Source organism: Microchirus variegatus (assembly GCF_963457635.1).
Source record: "Microchirus variegatus genome assembly, chromosome: 6".
Classification (NCBI taxonomy): domain Eukaryota; kingdom Metazoa; phylum Chordata; class Actinopteri; order Pleuronectiformes; family Soleidae; genus Microchirus; species Microchirus variegatus.
The window spans coordinates 19,766,979-19,787,633 of record NC_139807.1 but is presented as its reverse complement, the minus strand read 5'-3'; positions in this window follow the sequence as shown (position 1 = coordinate 19,787,633).

Genomic DNA, 20,655 nt, shown 5'->3' with positions numbered 1-20,655 from the left:
TCAAATGGCCTTGCCCTACAGCGATCTGTTAGTAGTCTCTCAGAACATCAGCTTGGGATTGAATGGGAGAGGCCAAATGTTACCCAATATATATTTTTTTAATCCCTAAAACCATCAAATACTCAGATAATACAATCAAAGCATTTTCGGTTCCTCTGAGTTTCTGCATTTGCACTTGTCAAGGATTCATCTAAATCTTCAGAGAGAAAAAATACCTTCCTTCAAATATCATACAATTTATTTTTTTTAAATTTCCAATGTGGCCTTTCAAATGGCTCCCAAGTGACTCATTTCCTTTGAGAACTTTAAAAGAAATATGCTGGAAAACAATTGCCATCCATATTGCAAAGCCCCCCCCCCACCTTTCTGCTGAGATAAACCAAAATATGTGTGCATATGTTTAAATATAATTTCTAATCAGTGATGTGTTGAGCCCTTCCATTTCTGATGTGAAAGCATCATGTTGTAAAAACAGCAGCATGTTGCCAGCGTCAGATCAAGTTCTCAAGAGGGGGCAATGCGTGTTGTTTTTTTTGTTTAATAGCTCTATGCATTTCTGACTGATGAACACATACAAGGCATATGGCGGCATGATTAGGGTGAGCTTGTAAAATAATTTCAGAAAGTACATTTAGATGACGATCACAAAAGTAACCATTAAATTGAGTATGGTCAATTTGAAGCCCAGATCCAGCTTTGGTAGAACATCTGGTGAAAGGTGAAGACCCCACTCTGCAGAATCACTTGTGCATGTGTAGGTTTTCTTTGTCTCTGTGTGCTTTGCTTGTGATTTCGTTATAAACTCCTTTGTAAAGACACATTTAGAGGTTAGGTTAACTCAGAAAGCTGTGACATTTGTCAGCTGCGTGGGAAAAAAAAGAAAATGTTCTTCACCACCTGGTTAATGAAAAGATCATTTTCTTTCTCTGTGAAACACTGGAATGTAGCTCTGCTCCCTGGACAGTGCTCACTACTGAGCTGTGGATTTCATAACAAATCTTTATTAACCATCAGGTGTTTGCTTTTGTTTTTCTGTTTCTTTGACCAGAATGAGCCTCTGGTCTCACTTTGTGCACAGTTTACTACTCATCTCAAGTTTCAAAGTATGTAAAAGTCAATCCTTGTTGCTTCATCGTATGCATTTTGCAGCTCAGATTAATGCAATTATTGGATAAGAGAGTAGGTGAAACAAACGAGGGTTAGTAAAACAAATGGTTTTGATTTGAGTGCTGTTTGGGAAACTAAGCGACAGCAATAAGCAACAAATGAAAAGACTATAATAAGACATGGGTGATTAGATAAGGAGAAAAAGGTCACAGCAGGTTGATGCATCTGTCTCATTAGCTGCTTTATTTGTGTCCTTTCGTTTACCCTTCATTAGCCTGCGTGTTTTATCCCCTTTCCTTCTCCTCTTCTCTAAGTCTCTCCATTCATTAGACCTGCCGCTCTCTATGTGCGAGTTTCTCAGTGTAATGGCTTCCCACAGCGTGTCTGTCTTTCGAAAATGTCACCTCATTCTCTACACAGAGCGCTACTTTTGACATGAGCACTCTGTGCAGAAGGCAGGGCATAGGGATTAATTTGCCATGTGTGTGTACCTCAGCAGCCGACAGGGGTAGAGAGTGTGACTGAGGCCTGTCTGACAGCGGAGACGGAGCCTTACTCACTGGGTCCCACACGTCCCCCACACTGCACTTGATGACACAGGCAGCGAGGAGAAAGGGGAGGTCTGCCACAGAGGAGGAGGTGCTGCAGATGTAGGTTTGTGCGAATGAGAAAAGGCGAGACGGACAGACATAAGGGGTGGGAGGTAGAAGAAAATGTGCCTATAGCATCAGGGTTAAAATTAGTGAAAGGAGACGGATCCCAGCACAGAGACAAACAGGAGTCCAGCAGATGTGGAGTTATCACTGCAATGCAGCTCAGTGCCAAAAGAGGTCATGTGTGTGCTGCAGATTCATTAGTTTCAGAAGACATTAATATCCTATGATCATTACAGCAAAGAACATTCTGTATGTGTGAGGCTTTATTAAGCACCATTCCATAAACCTTGGGTAAAGTTCGAGATTAATGAAACTGTCTCTACACTGTCCTGATTTGCAGTTAATTTGTCAGTGTTCAGAAGAAGAGGAGAAAAAAAGCTTTCCTCAGATGAGATTGCATTCATTTGCTTCAGCCTCTCGTGCTCATTTTCTATTTGCATTTTCACATTATATTAATTTGTCTGTTTACATTAGCACGTCATGCTTAATATGTGTTCCCATATGCAATATAATAGATGCATGTATTGGCCTTGAGGGAAATAAAAAAGTTAAAAATAGCATGATTGCCTGACAGTGGAAGAGTAAAGTCACTCATTATGTGACAACTACTGTGGAAAGGTATAATGTAAAGAGTCTGATAAACTAAAGGTTGCATGGATTCACAGGCATCAATTTCCATTTCATTCTCACCCATCTCTATGCTCCATGAAAATTACAGAAATTGTTAAGACATTTTCCATGTACTAGATGTAGTAGCATCTTGACCTTTGCTAGCCAGCAGGGAATATGGTAATTTACTCCCAGGTAACAGTAAAACCAATCCTGCTCTCATCTCTCATGATGAACTTAACAATTGCCTGCACCACACCTGCATTATAACAGCATTGTTCATGACAGCCCACTGCTGCCTCGCCCTCTTAATATAGTAATGTCTGGAGTGGATGTGAGAGCCTTGTCTGGGAGGGTTTGCAATGGGCTGGGGAGTAATGAGCAAGTCTGAGATAAATAATGGATCGCCGTCATTCACATTACAGAGGAAATGACTGTAATGGTGCTTGCCGGGTGAAAGACCTCCATCTAACACATTAACACTCAGGACAAAGACGGAGAGGAAAGGGGGACAGAAGGAGGCATGAGGATAAAAGGGGATGACATCAAAGTGGAAGAAGGAGGAAACATTGCCCACAAAACATATCCTGCCGCTTGAGGGTTGACATGGAATTAAGTAAGAAAGGAAAAGGAGGAAACGAGCACATGACTATTCTGAGGTTCAAATGGATGAAAAAAAAAAAACATTAGCAGAGTGACTTATGTCAGAGGGAAGTTTTCTCTCCCTCTCTCAATCATTATACCTTTCTTCTGCAACTCACCCATCCCCTCAACCCGTGCTTACTCTCCCTCTCTGTGTTTCCCAGGGCAATAGATACAGAATGGTCTGAATGTGAGCCTACAATAGTGGAGATAAATGGGATTTGAAGCACGGGCTATAAGGAGTGGCAGTCATTAGACAGTAAGTGAGCCAAGCGAGTTGTTAGGACATGAGCAGTGCTAGTCGTTAGGAGGGGATGGAGGGAAAGAGATAGAGCGATGGAGGAAAGGAAGCAGGCCACTGGCTGTTTGTTCTAGGACTAAGTGCTGGATAATGAGATCAGACTGACATGACCCGGCCCAGAGCAGAGAGAGACAGCTTGGCCATTACACCTCTCTCTCTCTCTCTTTTTCTTTTTCTCTCTCTCTCTCTCCCTCTCTATCAATCTATCTATCCCTCTCTTGATCTCATTCACGTTGTCTTACTTTTTCTTTCCATTTATGTCACTTTTATCTAAATCTCTGTCTGTTACACAAACTGCAGCATAGACAAAACAGTTGAATAATACAAGGATTAAAAAATAAAGCTGACTACACTTACCATAATTTGCGTGGAGGTGCAGAACATGAAGACGTAGTTGTGTTTACAAGAATGTAAAGGCCACACACAAAACACAGACTTCACTTTATTGGAGAAAAAAAACAACAACAACAAACTGCTCTGTATTTGGAGGAAGGAATGTCTATTTTTTTAAATGATATATCACAGGCTTTAAGAACTCTGTTTGCTTCACAAATCTCCTTCTGCCATCTGATCATTCCTGTAACTTTTCAGAACCTGACAAGCATGCCCACTTATAGATAACAACTGTCCAGGTGTTCAACAAGACAATACACATCATTTTAACCTGTCACTCACAAGATTTCCTTGCCATTCTTCACAAAAGTACTTCCACTGCTAATTTGTGAGAGCAACACCTGGAATGTTGTCTCGGAGGAGAAACTGCCCAGGTGTGCATTGTTATCTCTCGGTTATTTCCGTTTCCCTGATGGCTGACATTTTGCCAACCAACCTGAGCCTTTGACTGTGGCTGTTCGCGGGAACAAAGCTGCTAAACAACACTTTGTACTTTATGCTAAAAAGCAGCTGTGGAATTACCTCTGACTTTTAAATCTTATTAATACTTATACACCATGGTGGTCCCAGTTATAGTGGGTTATCACCCACATGGAGTGCAGCTTCAGTAATGGGGTAAAGCAGCAGTTGGTACCTTCTCACCTCTCAGGCAAAACGAATCAGAAGATGATGCTCTGCAAATTCATGACACCCCTGTAATTTGCAGTGGTCATGGAGTCTAATGACTACTTTGGCCTCCACCTGAGGTAATCTACATCCTGGGCAGAGTTTAGCTTCAGTAGATAACTTATCATCTTTCCCCACGTATGAAAGTTTTGCAAAGTCAGTGCTGTTGGATGATACACAATAAAGTCTGGACTTCAGTGAATGAGAAAACTCAGTTCAAATCCATCATGTCACTTTACAATGTAACAGCTGCCGGCATCATCCCCAGAGCTGTGACCTGAGCGGGAAACATATCCCTCTGCATATTACGAACAAGGCTGGTGATGGGAAACCTAGACAAGACATATTACTGCTGGCAGCCCAGACAGAGGGCGTCTTAAATGTTACTCACAGAGAGGTAGAACAAAGTACTTTGCAATGAGAAATGAAATCTTAGGCAAAGGATCTTGAATTTGCAGTGTAGGACAAAAATAACTGCTCCCCAGAAACCAGACTGCAAGGCAAAGGCAGAAGAGGAAAAAAATGTTCTGAAATGATTATTCAAATTTAGTGCATCAAACAACAGAGGAAGCTAAAAATTGTTTGGGCTGATTTATATCCATTGTTTTCCACGTTTCACTTTGTCTATATTTTTCTATTACACTCCTTCTCAAAATACTGATACAACATGATTTGTAATGAAAGCGTGCAATGTGGTTTCTGTGATTTTCTGCCCAGCAACTGCCTCTAATTGGGTAAAATACCTTAAAGCAGTGCTGTTGGCATTATGGACAAATTTTTTAGATGTCTGCTGGCTCCCGTCACAGGTCATACATGCTCATTGTGTCAGGAGCAAATGTAGTTTCCAGTCATTCAAGAGACTGTAAAACAAACTTAAAGGAACAGTTCAGATTTTCTTAAGTGTGGTTGTGTGTAATATTGATACATTATTAACACATAATAGAATAGAATCTTTATTGTCATTTTACAAAATTGGACAACTACGGAGCCCCGGACATGACATGGTCAAAAAAAAAAAAAAAGACTATTGGCCACAAAGTACTATTTTGAGGCCACAAAATAATATTTCGCGTCACGGGACACAGTTACGGGACATCTGCGCGTGGCTGCTGAAGGGAAAGCAGCTTGAATTGTAAACCGTGTTTGGTTTATCCTTTTCCCCACTCGTGATGGTCACAGCTGTGTGGACAGTGATCAAAATGCTGATATTTTTAATTTTTTTTTTTTTTGATGAAGGTCTCTTTTATTTTCCAAATATAACAAACAAAAGAAGTACAATTCACACATGGAATGGTCAATTCTAGTTCCTGTCATACAAACAAACCACTTAATTTCCCAATGCCGCCCCACCCACAGGTACTGGACCCCCAGCAAATTTCCATAGATGAAATACATATGTTCAAAAATGGGTCTGCAGACTCATACATATAAAATTAAAATGTATAATAAAAGAAAAGAAAATGAGAGCATAAATAAATGGTTATAAAAAATAAAATAAAAAAACAAGTACACACACAATTGGGTTACATAGATATGTTAATAGCTGCCAAGTCTTCTACAAAAGAAATAAATGGCTGCCAAATGGAATAACATTTTCTAGTGGAACCTCTTACAGTGTATCTATTTTTTTCTAAATGAACATGACTCATAACCTCCCGAGACCATTGCCCGTATGTTGGGGGGAGAGCATCTTTCTATTTAAACAGGATAAGCCTATTAGCCAATAAAGAGCAGAAGGCCATCATGCTTAGGTGGCACCCAGAAAAAAACATCATCCACCGGAGCCACACCAAACAGTGTAATCAGAGGAGATGGGTGTACTGTTTTCCATATATTCCAGAAAATGCCTAAAAGATGGACTTCCAAAAATGGTGTAGCTTAGGGTCAAAATCTGCCTTGATCTTAGACAAACTATCCTTGGTCCAGTGAAGACGGTGCACTATTTTAACCCATTGACGCCGGGAAAGCATTGCTGCATTTCTACCATTAGAGCCGGGAGAGCGGCTACGCGTTTTATTCTACCATAGACGCCGGTAAAGCGGATATGTCAATTTTCGGGGGCATAACCCTGGATTTCCACTGGACGCGTTACAGCGTGCCGCGGTCGCCGTTGCAAATCGCTTCCATTCTAATCAATGAGAGCATTTCCACGAGACGCGCTGTGGCGCATCTCAGCAGCGTCCCAGAAGTGGCTCACCGCGGCGCATCGCTATCGATATAGCAGTTCTATTTTTGCCGTTGCCGCTGCTGAACCGCTAAAATTTCAACAGAGCAGTTCGCACCAGACAGGAAAAGTGACACAGACTCAAAGTAAAACATTTTTACACCCCCCTTTCAAAATAAAACACAATACGCAGGTCATATAGCTTATGACAACTTCACATCAACATTACGTCGTGACCGGTGCTGCCAGGTCAACAGTCAATTAATCAGAGCGTCTCGGAGAGTCATAATGTACGATGAGAGACTGATTGTTGAAGTGGAGAAACATAAAATCAATGATGACACCAGATCAACAGTTCTTCCCCGTCGAATGAAAAGAAGCTGTGTTGTTGTTGTTTCCTTTATACACACAGTCTATCGCGGGATCTCGCGAACTCGCGTCCGTTCAAGATTCTCGCGCAATCTTCCGTGAATACCGCTGGCTCCAAAGGCACCGCGCTGCTGCTGTAACGCGCCCGGTGGGGATTGACGCTTGGCAGAGGTCGAAGCAGAACCGCGCCGCTGACGTGCCACGGCTGTAACGCGTCCAGTGGAAATCCGGAGTAAGGGTTCCTCGTGACATTGTTTTGAAATTACTTCTCACAAACATCGAGGACTTTGAAAGCGGAGAGATTTCTGAAGGCAGTGATTTTGAGGAGTTTCGTCCTCAATGACGTCATCGCTGATAACCGAACTCGCTGAACAAATCGACCGGGATTTATGGTTAAGAAACAACCGCGCACCATGGGTGACAGTGGATTTACCTGCAGATGCCACAGAGCTGTAAATCAAGGCACTGACATAAGTTGATATTACTTTATTTTCTTACTGTTTTTTAATTGAAAATAGTTATTCACTTTAATTTTACATGTTTGTATCTAAATTAACTCAATTTCACAGGAAAGCCACGTGTGTAAGCTCTCAAATACTTTTTGAATTGTGTTCCTATATCTGCTACAGAGGCTGAGAAATCAGTCATTTAGTAGCCATTGAAGCTCAGGTTTTAGAGACATTTTTTCCAGGCGCTTCAGGCCTTAATGGGTTAAACTGAACCATGGTGTGTCTGAGGCATATAGAGGAAGAGTAGATTTGCTGTATAATTTGTTGCCATATTTCTTCTGAAATCGTTTCATCCAAGTATGTTTCCCATTTAATTCTAAGGCTGTCGAGAATATTCATGTTATGTGTATTGAGCAATGTATAAATTCTGCCAATTACTTGTTTTATGTTAGCTTTACATTTTAAAGTTGTTTCAAGCATAGTTTCAGGACTCAATGGGAAACAGTCAGAGTTAGAAGCCACAAAACTTCTGAGCTGCAAATACCTGTAGAAATGTGATTTATGAAGACCAAATTTCTGTTGCAATTGAATAAAAGTGGCAAACCTATTTTCACTGTAGAGGTCAGCTAATGTACCTATTCCATTTCTTGCCCAGAAATTAAAAGCTTCATCCATCATTGACGGGACAAACATATGATTCTTTAGCAAAGGTGTAAAAAGTGAATGATCAGTGAGATTAAAGGTCCTTCTAAACTGATTCCAGGTTTTAATTGAATGGATAACAACTGGATTATTGGCAACGGTTGAGGCTGATTGAAAGGTAATTTGGAACATAATAAAACAGCTGGGCAAGTAGAGCCAATGGATGCCCTCTCTAACACTGTCCATTCAGTACTATCCATGCAATCAACCAATACAGCCATGCTCTTATGGTAGCTGCCCAGTGGTAATACATAAAATTTGGAAGCGTCATACCTCCCATTGCGCGATGCCTCTGTGATATATATTTATTAATCCTGGACTGCTTTTTATGCTTTATCCATATAAAAGATTAAAAAAAGATTTTGTTCGATAAATAGGAAGACATAATATAAATAAACATAAAAACTTAGGGAGAACATTCATCTTAATCGTTTTGATCCTCCCTCCTAAGGAGAGAGGTAAAGGGTCCCAGTGCTCCAGGACTTGCTAAAGGTTACTTAAGAGAAGATGACAATTAGCCTTAAAAAGATCCTTGTGGTTACGCGTGACCCATATACCCAAAAATGTAATTTTGCTAGGACTAAATGTAAAGGGAAATGGTCCAAAATAAGATCTGTCTACAGAAGAGATAGGCATAAGTTCACTTTTCTGAAGGTTAACTTTATAAGCAGATATTTTTCCGAACTGTGTGAGTAGGGTCGATAATTCAGGAAGGCTTGAGCGGGGATCCGATAAAAATAATAACATGTCTGAACCCACCCGGTGTATACCCTTGATGGTGGGGCATTGCTTCAGGACTAATGCAAGTGGCTCAACTGCAACGGCAAACAAAAGTGGTGAAACCCCTGGACACCCCTGTCTCATTAGTAGGTAGATAAGTTATTATTGGTGCGTACCACAGTCGCAGGGAGCGTGTAAAGGAGTCCGATCCAGGAAATGAATTTAGGCCCGAAAAATGAACACTTAATATAGAAGATATAGAAAATATAGTCCCACTCCACTCGGTCAAACTCTTTTTCAGCATCGAGCGATAGCCCCCTACCATGCTTGACGCATGGCAAAAAATTGGTGACTAAGTATTCTTCAAATACTAACAATAATAAAGGAGATAACTGGTCAGAAAACTTTTTGATAAATTCAGTTGAGAAACCATCTTGCCCTGTAGACTTGCCACTTTGCATGGCACCAATTGCTGACATTATCTCCTTGATTGTGAAATCTCTTTCCAGTTCAGCTGAGAATTCTACACCTACAGAAGGCATTATTAGGGATTTAAAAAAATCTTCTAGGACAGCAGGATTTGTGCGCACATCTGAATTATATAAGAATTGGTAGAATTCCCTGAAACAGGAATTGATCTTCTAATTGTCAGTGCATTTTGAACCACAGTCATCGTTAATTTCCAGAATGGTTTGATTGGCAGTGCTCGACCAGACTTTTCCCCATGCTCATAATGACCATGTCTTGATTAGAAAATAAGGTATTCAGCATGCTGGGTGGACAGGAGATCTAACTGTCTGTAATGACAAGCTTTTCTTAAGTGCATCTGCTGATAGGGAATGGCCATGCAGCCTGTCTAACTTTAATATCTCATCTGCTAATTTTTAAATACACTCAGTGCTTTTTTATTTGCACAGTATGAAATTATTTGACCCCTTAAATATGCCTTTAGCGACTCCCAAACAGTAGATGACGACATCCCTGGGGTTTGATTGATGTCGAGAAACATTTTAATTTCAGACGATATGAACTTAACAAACTCATCATCTGACAGAAGCAAAGGGTTAAACCGCCATGGGCGGTATGTAGATTGTGTATTAGGAATGTACAATTTCATGGATAAGGGACGTTGATCTGAGATGACCATAGCCCCGTAATCACATTCTTTCACAAGATGAAGAATTCTTTTATCCAGGAAAAAGTAATCAATACGTGAATATGTCTTGTGAACCGGGGAAAGGTAAGAGTACACCCTAGAGGTGGGGTTGCGAAACCGCCACACATCTGCTCCACCATAGGTCTTCAGGAAGAGCTCAATAGAGTGTGCTGACTTCGACAGGGAAGCCCTCTGAGAAATACTCCTCTCTAAAAGTGGAGAAAGCACACAGTTAATGTCACTGCCAAGAATAAGATGATGTGATGACAAGTCTGGTAAACAAGAAAAATAATGTGGAACAGTATATAGAAAATGTAAACACTGTATTATGGATTTGAACCTGATGGCATCTGGCACAGTGACATACACATGTTCAACATACCCATAGGTCGACCTATTACCATAGGTAATGTGTTCAATTGAGATGATCAGTCTTATGTAAATTCTGCGGCCTCCGTGGAAGGGATAATATTCTTCTTGACATACAGTAAGTCATAGCTTTGTCCGGGTCAGTGAATTCCCTGTCCTCCCCTCTGTACGTGACCCAAATCGTGCTGGAAACAGAATCCCGTACCGGACTCCCTGTCGTTCGCGAAGCAGCTTCCTCACCTCTGTAAATGCAGCCCGAGCTTAAGCCACAGTTGCCGTGTAGTCCAGGAAGATGGTAATTGGTTCCCCGAGCTGTTCCCCGACTGTATGTTTGTTATTCCATGATCTTTAAGTAGTCTCCACATGGTGCTGAAGATGTTGCAAATCTGTTTTGATGTAACTTCCTCCGTGTTAATACTCTCATTGCTGATAAAATAACATAACACAATTGCATGGCAAATTGAAGTACTCTTCTTTCATTTCTAAACATACATCTCATAAAACAAACAAAAAAAAGGAATCATTGGGGGACTCTATACAGAGCCTCTTTTGTGAAAAATTTGATTAGACAATTGTTAACAAAAATTCCCTGGCCAATAACATAATGGAGCTGGGAACTTATTTGGAGTTATTTGGTCAACCCATTTCTGGGACATATGAGCCTTGTCTGGTGAAGGTACAGCCTAACCTCAGGTAAAATCCAACCCAAAAAAACGTTACCCACCATCACCAACATCACACGAAAACAGTGATGCAGTCAGGGAAACACTCCTACCTTCAATATTGTCAATAAACAGCATGAAGGTGCCCAAGGACCCATGCAACTAAGACAGCAGCATAAAAAAAATCACATATTCATAATCGTGTGTGTAAAAAATCACCCGACGTTAGTGTTCTAGGGTTAAGAGGTCATTTGAACCGTTGAGGATAGTTTGGAGAACGTGACCTTATTTGTTAAGGAGGAACTCCTTTAATACCATGTTTATTCAACTGGTTCTTTTGGAAAGGTAAAACTATGGCAGCTGCCATTCATGTATTCAGCAAATGATGAATCCAGTTGGCTTTGTTTTTGCCAAAGAACAGAACATAAATGTAGCAGCCATCAGTGGTTATTTGGCAGCTTAGTGATTGGGTTCTTGGATGATCATGATGGCACCTTGCTATTCACCTCTTAAAAACTGTGACTTATGGTTTTGTCTTAACACACATTTGAGGCAAGTCTGCAGACCTATGATCACTTTATATGTCATGATGTAAATAGTTAATTACAATAAAGACTTGAACCCACAGTGGGAAATCTGAAATGATTTAACCATGCTAAAAGGGCAACATGTAAAGTAGGAGACTCTGCAGAACGACATACTGAGGCACTGAGAGATAATGTGTGTCAGAATGAACTGGATTCTGAGACGAAGACATGCTGAGACAGACCGAGTGGAAAAAGGCAAGTGATAATATATGATGACACACTCACTAGCACATTATAAGGAAAACCAGTGTACATGCTTGATCTTGATCTTATCCAGTCAGCAAATCATGTGACAGTAAGGTAATTTACACAGTCATTCAGATACTAGTCACTCTCCAGTCTTTGGAGTTTTTATTGGGAAAGGTGTGAGGCACAATAAAACATCCTTTGAGCAGCAGCTCTGCAGACGGAAATGCCTTGTTGATGAGAGAGATCAGAGGAGAATGGCCCGACTGGTTTGTGCTGGGAGAAGCCTCAGTAAACACAGAACCACTCTTTACAACTGCGGTGAACAGCAGCCTTCCTTGAGTTGGATAAGCCCTAATAGCAGACGACCATGTTGGTTTTCACTCTTGTCAGATATATATGAGGCTGCGGTGAACACAGGCTCACCAAGGCTGCAGCTGAAGACAGGAACATGTAACCTGGTCTGATAAATGTCGGCTTGTGTTGAGACACAATAACAGAGGAAAGACAGAACCTGGAATCAACAGCATGTTACTTGATTTATGTCAACAGTCCATGGTTGCCGGTGGAGTAAATGTGTGGGGAGTGTTTTCTTTCCACAGATCGGGCCCCTTAATACCAATCAGTCATGGTTTGAATGTCACAACTTGCAAGAGTATTGATGTTGACCGTGATTATTCCTTTATGGGCAATCTTGGAAAGGCAACGTCTCAACAATAACGCTCCGTGCATGTCACCAAGCACAAGCTGTCTCACACTGGTTTGCAGGAACATGACATCAGTAACTTCAGTGAACTTTAGTGGTCTCCATTGTCAACAGATGCAGTCCAGGGGAAATCATTTGTGATGTGGTCAAACAGATTCAATTTGGACACCAACATGAAGCAGAATCTCAAAGGGAAGTTATCAAAATCAAGACCATGTCTTGAAAAATAGGCTATTTTGAGCACAAAGGAAGATCCAAACCAGTATTATAATGGTTTACCTAATGAAGTGATCAGTTATTTGAGTGTTGTGTCATTATTTATTGCATCTGTTGCCCCAGAAAAATAAAATCAATTAATTAATACGGTTTTCCCTTTACCCACCACATCATGGTGGCTTCTACCGTGATATTTAGTTCACCACGTGCTGTATCTTTTTATAAACATCTACCTACAATGAAGTGTAGCTTATTCAGTCCCTTCCAATTCAGTTAAGTATCACATGGCAGCAGAATAAGCTTGACCTGCAATAAAGGAGCTAAACACCGGCACAATTTCAGACTACAAACACCTTTGAGGCTCATTATTTTACCCATGACTAACTTTTTGTAGCCATAGTAACCCACTGAAGTATGGAATGAACATGAACTAAACAGTTTCAACACAACAGCTAATTATACACATCAGACTTGTTTGTTCCTGTGTGTAGTATATATTTGGTGTTTATATTCTAGCCGTCTACCTTCATCTGAACTGGCCAAGACTTGATCCAAAGTCTCTTACAATGTCTGTCTCTCACACTGAACAATTAGGACACTATGCTTCAATGAAGTAAATCCATAAACTCTACTTATTTGATGCAGCTGTAGATGGGTTTTTTTTCTGAAGAATGGTAAAGCGGCAGGTAGAACTTCAAAGTGATGTCAAACAGGTTTGCTGAAAGTCTTTGTTGAGCTGAACCTCACAGAACTGTTTTTTTTTTCTGTGCTCACAGAGGCACACACACACACACACACTGACAGACAGACACATACAGCAAGAGACGGCATCAAACACTGTCACAAAGTGGATACACTTGTCACACAAAGCAGAACATAAAAATACTCCTGCACGACAGAGTCAGGCAGCTGTCTGTGCAACTCTGTGATTTCCCTGGGAAATGTTAGAAAAGAGTGCATGGAGTGAAGGGGGCTGTGACTAAACCAGGAGGGGGTCTACTGAAATGTTTCTATTTCACTGCAAGCAACCAGCAAGGGGCATTCAGAGAAAATACAAGCGTTTTAATTTTAAAACAAGTGGTTGTGAAGAATCCCGCTGGTACTTTCAACTTCAAACATTCAGACTATCCCATGTGCATTAAAGCTGCAGTAGGCAGGATCGCTACCAAAACAAAAAAGCTAATAGCAGAGTTGCATCAGCAGATTATTAAAATACTCACGCTTTAGGATCATGTTTCTCTGTCCTGAACTCCTCTCATCAAAAGACAGGAGACAGACGCACTCATTTAATATGCAACGGATTACACAAGGCTGTTTTTCCAACTCTGGAACTTTCTGCTAATAATAATGTGTTTTATTGCTTAACGTCTGACTTTCTTTCCTTTTTGTTTCTTTAGGTTTCTTTGTAGTTTGCAGTTGTTGCCAGTGATGAAGTAGCACTCACTGCATCAAAGAGACCTGTTGGTGTAGTGCAGTGGTACTGGTTCTTAAACTTGAGAAAAATATTGAGCTTCCAAAGTAACACATTATCACCAACATTAAAATACAGCGGCGTGAATAGGACGAGCACATTTATCTACGGACTTTTTCACAGGAGGCAGATTTATTCCCAATAAGACAATTTGCTCTCATCATCCTCTTTCCCACATATTTAGAGATATAAGGTGACTCTAATTATTAGTATTTCATTTTTTGTTATTTATTTCATTTTCTCCACACCCCATTCAAAATTCCTCATCTCCACTCCGATCACATACCCTCATTGATACAGTAAAAGAGTATGTCTGAAGCTTGCGTACCACTGGTGGTACCTGTACCACAGTTTGAGATCCATGGATGTAGTGGAACAGCCAATTGAGCACACACTCACTCTGTGGCTGTGGACACAGCCCTGAATAGGTGCAGGAGTGTCATTATTTCTCTCTCTCAGAGCACTTGCTTTACATTATGCTGAAAGATTATCATGGAATTTAACACAAACATTAATCCTTCCTTCTATGAATGCCTTCACTCACTTCTTTATTTACACATGTAGAATATGCATCTTGGAAAATAGATATTGAGAAAATCTGATCTGATGTTCAGTAAATATTATTTTATTCAAACAGCTTTGCAACCTTGGTCTCAGCTGCACAGTGCAAATAGGCATCCAGGCTCTGTGTGTTGAACAGACTATTCTTCTTCACCTCTCTCATCTATTGTCCCAACAATTTGTCAGTGTTTGGCCCTGACTTCTTTATGACTGTTTGAGATAATCATATGGAGACATAAAAAAACAAAACAAAACAAAGAGCTCCTTTTAAATTGCACGGTAATGCGATATTGAGGTTGTTTGTGTTGCTGTAGTAGTTCTGTTTCACTGATCCATCTCTTAACCACCATCCCTTGTGGAAAATAACCAATTTAAGTGTAATCTGTTGGAGCTGCATGTATGTGTGCAAGCTTGATCCTGTCCATGCACGATCAAGTGCTGCAGGTTTGCATTTGAGTTCGCTCTGCACTTAAATCCTGAGGTGAGATTGAAGAACAAGCTAAAACCACATGACAAAGGGGAGATGGGCTCTGCTAACGAATTGACAAAATGCCAAAGGAAAGCCAATTGTGATGTGTGCTGCCAGGTTTAAGGAGAGCAAATTGAACTTTTTGATAAAGAGACTTTAGACCTTTAGATGTATCCATTTATTTATTTATTTTCAATGTGGGGTTTTGTTTCAGTCAAGTTTTTCCACCACTGCTTGTAAAATGACTCACACACACTCACACCCAGACCCGTGCTAATGAACTGAGAAAAGAGGCCTATAGAGCTAAAGTGGGTGTGATAAAACAAGGCTTTAATGTGGGTATGATGAAAATTAGACTATAACAGGGCCTATAACTGCACTTTTGTGGGCACAGAGCTTGGATGGTGTTGGAGCCACTCACTGAGCCCTAGTGTCACAGCCTCTTGTCATCCAAATTATCACCACCACTTTTTGCTCTGTCTGTTGACTGGACAGAACCTTGATCGAGAAACAATTTCCACAGTTAATCTCAAGCATCTTTTATAATTAATTCCTTATTAATATATTTATTTTGCAGCCACTGGATCTGCTACTGTTGGTTTTCCTAAGAGTAAAGTTTATCAGTCTGGTTTTTTCATCTCTTTAATCTGGCAGTGGTACATCCTGAAGGAACTATCCTCTAATGACACTTCCTCAGTGCACTCTTTATCTACACCTGCATGTGCAGCAGTAAGATATTCTCGTAGCACTTTGCTCTCTGCAGATGTACACTATCTCTCAGTACTTTGACACACTTTCTTAACCCTGGCCCTCTTTGTTTCCAGCTGTTGTGTTTCATTTAACTGATGCTTATTGTCTTCTTGACTTTCATTGAAACACTTAAATCAACACGATGAGTTCCTTCATGTCATCAGCTCCCATGTACTCTCTTGTCAGCAAAATACACTAAATACCAGCTGGATATCTGATGATTAGAGGGATGTGATGTGTTGCTATCTTACCTCTTGCAAATAAATGCAAAAACTGTCAAACAATAATTCTGTCAACAGGCCTGTTGCAGTTACTGTTACTTGCTGTATATAAATGACATGTGAGAAAATAAATCAAATGCTAAACTTTAAACAAAAATACAAAACAACTACAGTGACAGTAATGCGTTGCCAACAACTGGAATCAAGTGAACCAGACATACAGTATTTTCACAATAGTAGGGTTGTTTGTTTTAAGACAGCAGGATAAACTCTCCTTCCATTAAAATAAAAAGTTGATCATTATAAAATAAATGGTCAAATATATATTGTTGTATTTACATTTCATTACAAAAGGTGCGCTACCACGAGATCCACTACATGACTAGTTAGTTCAGAAACATCACAGATCATCTAGCAGAATTCTCTTCGCATAGGCTACATTCTTGTACGATCTCTACGACACAGCACAATTATTTATTTATTTTTCACTGGGATGAATCAAAACATCACTTCCAGGGAAGCACTGGGTCTCTGGGAGTCAGTGGAGCAGTGGAATGGCACAGACACATGGGCTGATGCATGATGATTGGAGGAACTGTCTCAAAGATACAACCACTTTTTGTACGCCCTGGACAGTTCGCCAGTTTTCTACATATCATACACTGTAAATAATAACACTATTCCAGTGTTTCCTTGTTCTATAGTTGTTTGTTCGTTCATGGTTGCCAACTTCCATGCCGTCTCTCTGCCAAACCCTACTCCCCTTTGTCTCATTCACTCTAGCTGAACAAAGACAACACCAGCACAGTAAGGTAAACCATCAGAAGATTGGAGGAATCTTAATTAATTTGTAATTTTAGCATTGGAGGATTTGTCTCCTGGCATGATTGACATGAAATTGCATCTTGAGTGACATCTTAGCATTGACTTTGTTTGTTATATAGCTGCAAGATGTGTTGCATTCAATGTGAAAGCACCATAAAAGCGATAGTGTAAAAAGTCTAAATAATATATGTGCCCATCAACAGGCCTGCATGTTTCAGGAAAAAAAAAAGTTCATTGCTGTACATCTACAAAAAGCTGCATGGAACCACTTTCAGCTTAGTTAGCTCAGATGGTCTAAATCAGCTCTGAGCTACAGTGCTAATGAAGTTGCAGCACAAAAACTACTCAATGGTGATAAATTATGAATAGAAAGCTTATTAAACCTATTGACAGAATTTCACCGCTCAACCCTCCTGTTGAGGTTCTCATCCCTTTGCAATTATTTGACAGTGATAGTGGATCTTAATCTTGCAAAGCGATTGGCTACACCTCCTCAAAAACTTCTTCAGTTGGAATATCATTTTTTGTCTTTGATGATGTCTCTCAGTGCAATCAAACACAATTATTCATGCATCTATCAATAGACTGCAATTTATTAACTTTAAACAAAATGGCGTGGTTGTCAATCGATTTACTCCTTCTAAGGAATCAATACAAGCACCAAAGGTAAAAGTTATTTCAGTTGTACAACAAGCCGTATCTGAATCAGTGCGTGTGTGTGTGTGTGTGTGTGTGTGTGTGTGTGTGTGTGTGTGTGTGTGTGTGTGTGTGTGTGTGTGTGCGCAATAGATCTTCAGTAGTTAGGTGTAGGAAACTGGATTTGTTTGAGTTAAGTTGAAGATGTTAAACCTGTCACCCAAGAGGATTCTTCAGTTATTCACTTCACTTCTTTACTCTCGAGGCTATTGAAGATGACGATGACCTGGATGACTGAGAACCTTCACAGACAATATACACTACAGCCCACACCAAATAATACTGAATGGGATCAGTGCTCTCAACACGTAATAATGAGAAGCACCTAAATAAAGGCTATTTACAGTTTCTGGATCCGTGACTACCAATCCAGCAGGGGTTTGCCAGTACTAGTGAAAGGTGTCAGCAATGGGCAACAACTGAGAAGAAAACATGTAATCGCCCACACTGCTAAGCGTAAACTGCACTTTGTCAAAGCAACTGATGTAATAAAGTCAGCACTTTGTAACAATGAATTAAGGTATTGATGTTGCCACTGAGACCAGAGTGTGATGAATACCTGACATAAGATGGTGGGAAAAGGCAACTTTTAATAATGGTGTGAGAGAACAAACAAACAGAAAAGAAAGGTTCTGAATGGATGGTTGTTACAAATGAGCACATACCATCCATTTATTTCATACTTCCACTATAATGAAAAGATTACATTGGTGTTACATGAAACAACAGATGTAAGCAGTCTGTTATAGAGAGGGCAAGCTAAAAGGCTAGAGCTAACTCTAGCCTTTTAGCTTGCCCTCTCTATAACAGACTGATCATGGTCTGCAGGTGCCCCTGGTAAAACTAAAGGCATCCAATCACAGCAGGCCTAGGTTGAACACAGCTGAGCTCCAGAGTAGGGTCAGAATACGGCAGGTGTTGCTTCACGGCTGCCTCAGCACATCAGCACTCACATGAGCTATAACATAAAGCACAGAGGGGCTGTTTAGCTCAGTGTTAATTCTCATCTGATCTGCCGTCTTATTTATAGTGCTGTACTACACTGCCCTATATTTACAGAAGTGTGTCGTTAAGATATATAAGTGCAAGGTTTCCTCATCACTTATGTGCCACAGGTCTAAATGACTAATTGGATGATTTCCCCGCGTATTAATACAGATTATCACTGTGAACAACACATTATTTAATTTGTACACATCTTGCTAAAAGAAAAGTAATTGTAATATCACCAGAGGACTATTTGAAAGTTTACACAGGCTTCTTAGTTAAGCCAGATGCCATTCCACAAGCATTAAAATCAATTGTTAGGGGAATTTTGACGCTCTGCACATGCAGCAAAGTCCTTGGGGAGAAAATGGTAAAATGTTCCTTTTTAAATCTTAATGACAGACAAGACAATAACTGTGCCAAAATGTTCACAAGTAATTCTTAAGCAAAATGCTCCACAGCGTGATCTCTCCTTACCTCCCCTTTGGAGACGTGCTCTAAGCGACATAGAGACACTTTGTGACACAGGCATTTGAGAAAGAGGCGAAATCCCCGTAAAACAACATTTATCTTACTGATGCCTTGCATCATAGCCTGGATACACTTTTAAAACTTATAACTCTCACAAACTTGTGGGCTCCAGTTAATGGTTTTACCAATTAAGGACTAAACTTCTCTTCTTTTCGGACACACTAAAGGACTGATTGAAAACTCTTATTAGAGTTGAAAAATTATTTCCATTACCTTAAAAGTCTTACCCCAACAACATACCATAAATACAGCTCTGTTCAACAGACAGTCATTTCCGGAGTTAGTGATGAATTGAGTCTGCTGCATACAGCACACATAAGCTGTAATTGTGAGAAACAGCTGGTGGTATAATCTCCAACTGCAGGAGGAGGAAGGGCAATTAAAAAAAAAAAAGCAACTTTTAAAAGATCTTGGAAACTCACCAACCCAGTAAATGAGATCATCCTCATCTAGGAGCTGTCTTGGCACCCACAGGCAGTAATAAACCAACCAGCACGTAAAGCCTGACAGAACAAACAGGGTCTGACAGAGCAACTTCTCTCAAACCTGGTCTATGGGGATTATACTTCGACTGCTTTTCCATTCTGCCAGCATTGACTGCACTCACCTGTTCCAGGTGTAAATCATTTAATGATTAGGTGCAGCAACACAACCGGGAACCATAACTGAGAATGGAGAGCCACTGTAACTTAATATACATTGTGGAAAAAAGGTTTAAAAATATACAAATCATAATATGATCAACAATCAATACATAACGGTTACTAATATTATTAGTAAACGTTATGTATTGATTGTTTGATGTCTTATTCCTATGTACGTAGCCAAATTGAAATGATGATTATACTTTATTTATACTCTATTTCTACATGTCCAGCTATTTTCTTTATTGTGATAGTTTATAGAATATTAGAGCATTAACAGGGATACTATACAGACATGTTATTGTTTTTTCTACTCTGCTTACTATTTGTGTGGAAGGTTTACTATGTTGTCTCTCACTGCATGGTATTATAGTATTTTATTAGATGTATTATTATTACATTGTCGGATTAACCATACCACATAGATATTATTTAATGTTATGTTAGATTATCTTTGGTTGCTTAGTTACATGTATTCTTGGCTGAATGTGATGGTATGACCTGATTAATTACAAAAGTAAAAGAAACTGCATTTTAGTTTCTTGAATTCGTTCAATCACATTGTATTATTAATGAATTTATAGGATAAATCTATTTTTTCCCAAATCCCCTTGTCAATAATTCAACTGAAACTGTTTGAAACACAAACTTACTGTTTGTGTGATTTTAAACTACATGTGGTCACAAACAAATATCATGGGACTGTTTAGAGGAGTCTAGAAATCTGACTTTTTTTTGTTTAGCTGCCTCTTCTCCCTGACAGTGAGTGTATTGATTCAATTACTGGAAAGTCATGCCAGTGTTTGTCTGTGTACCCCTCAACTGTTTTTCAGTGTTCTC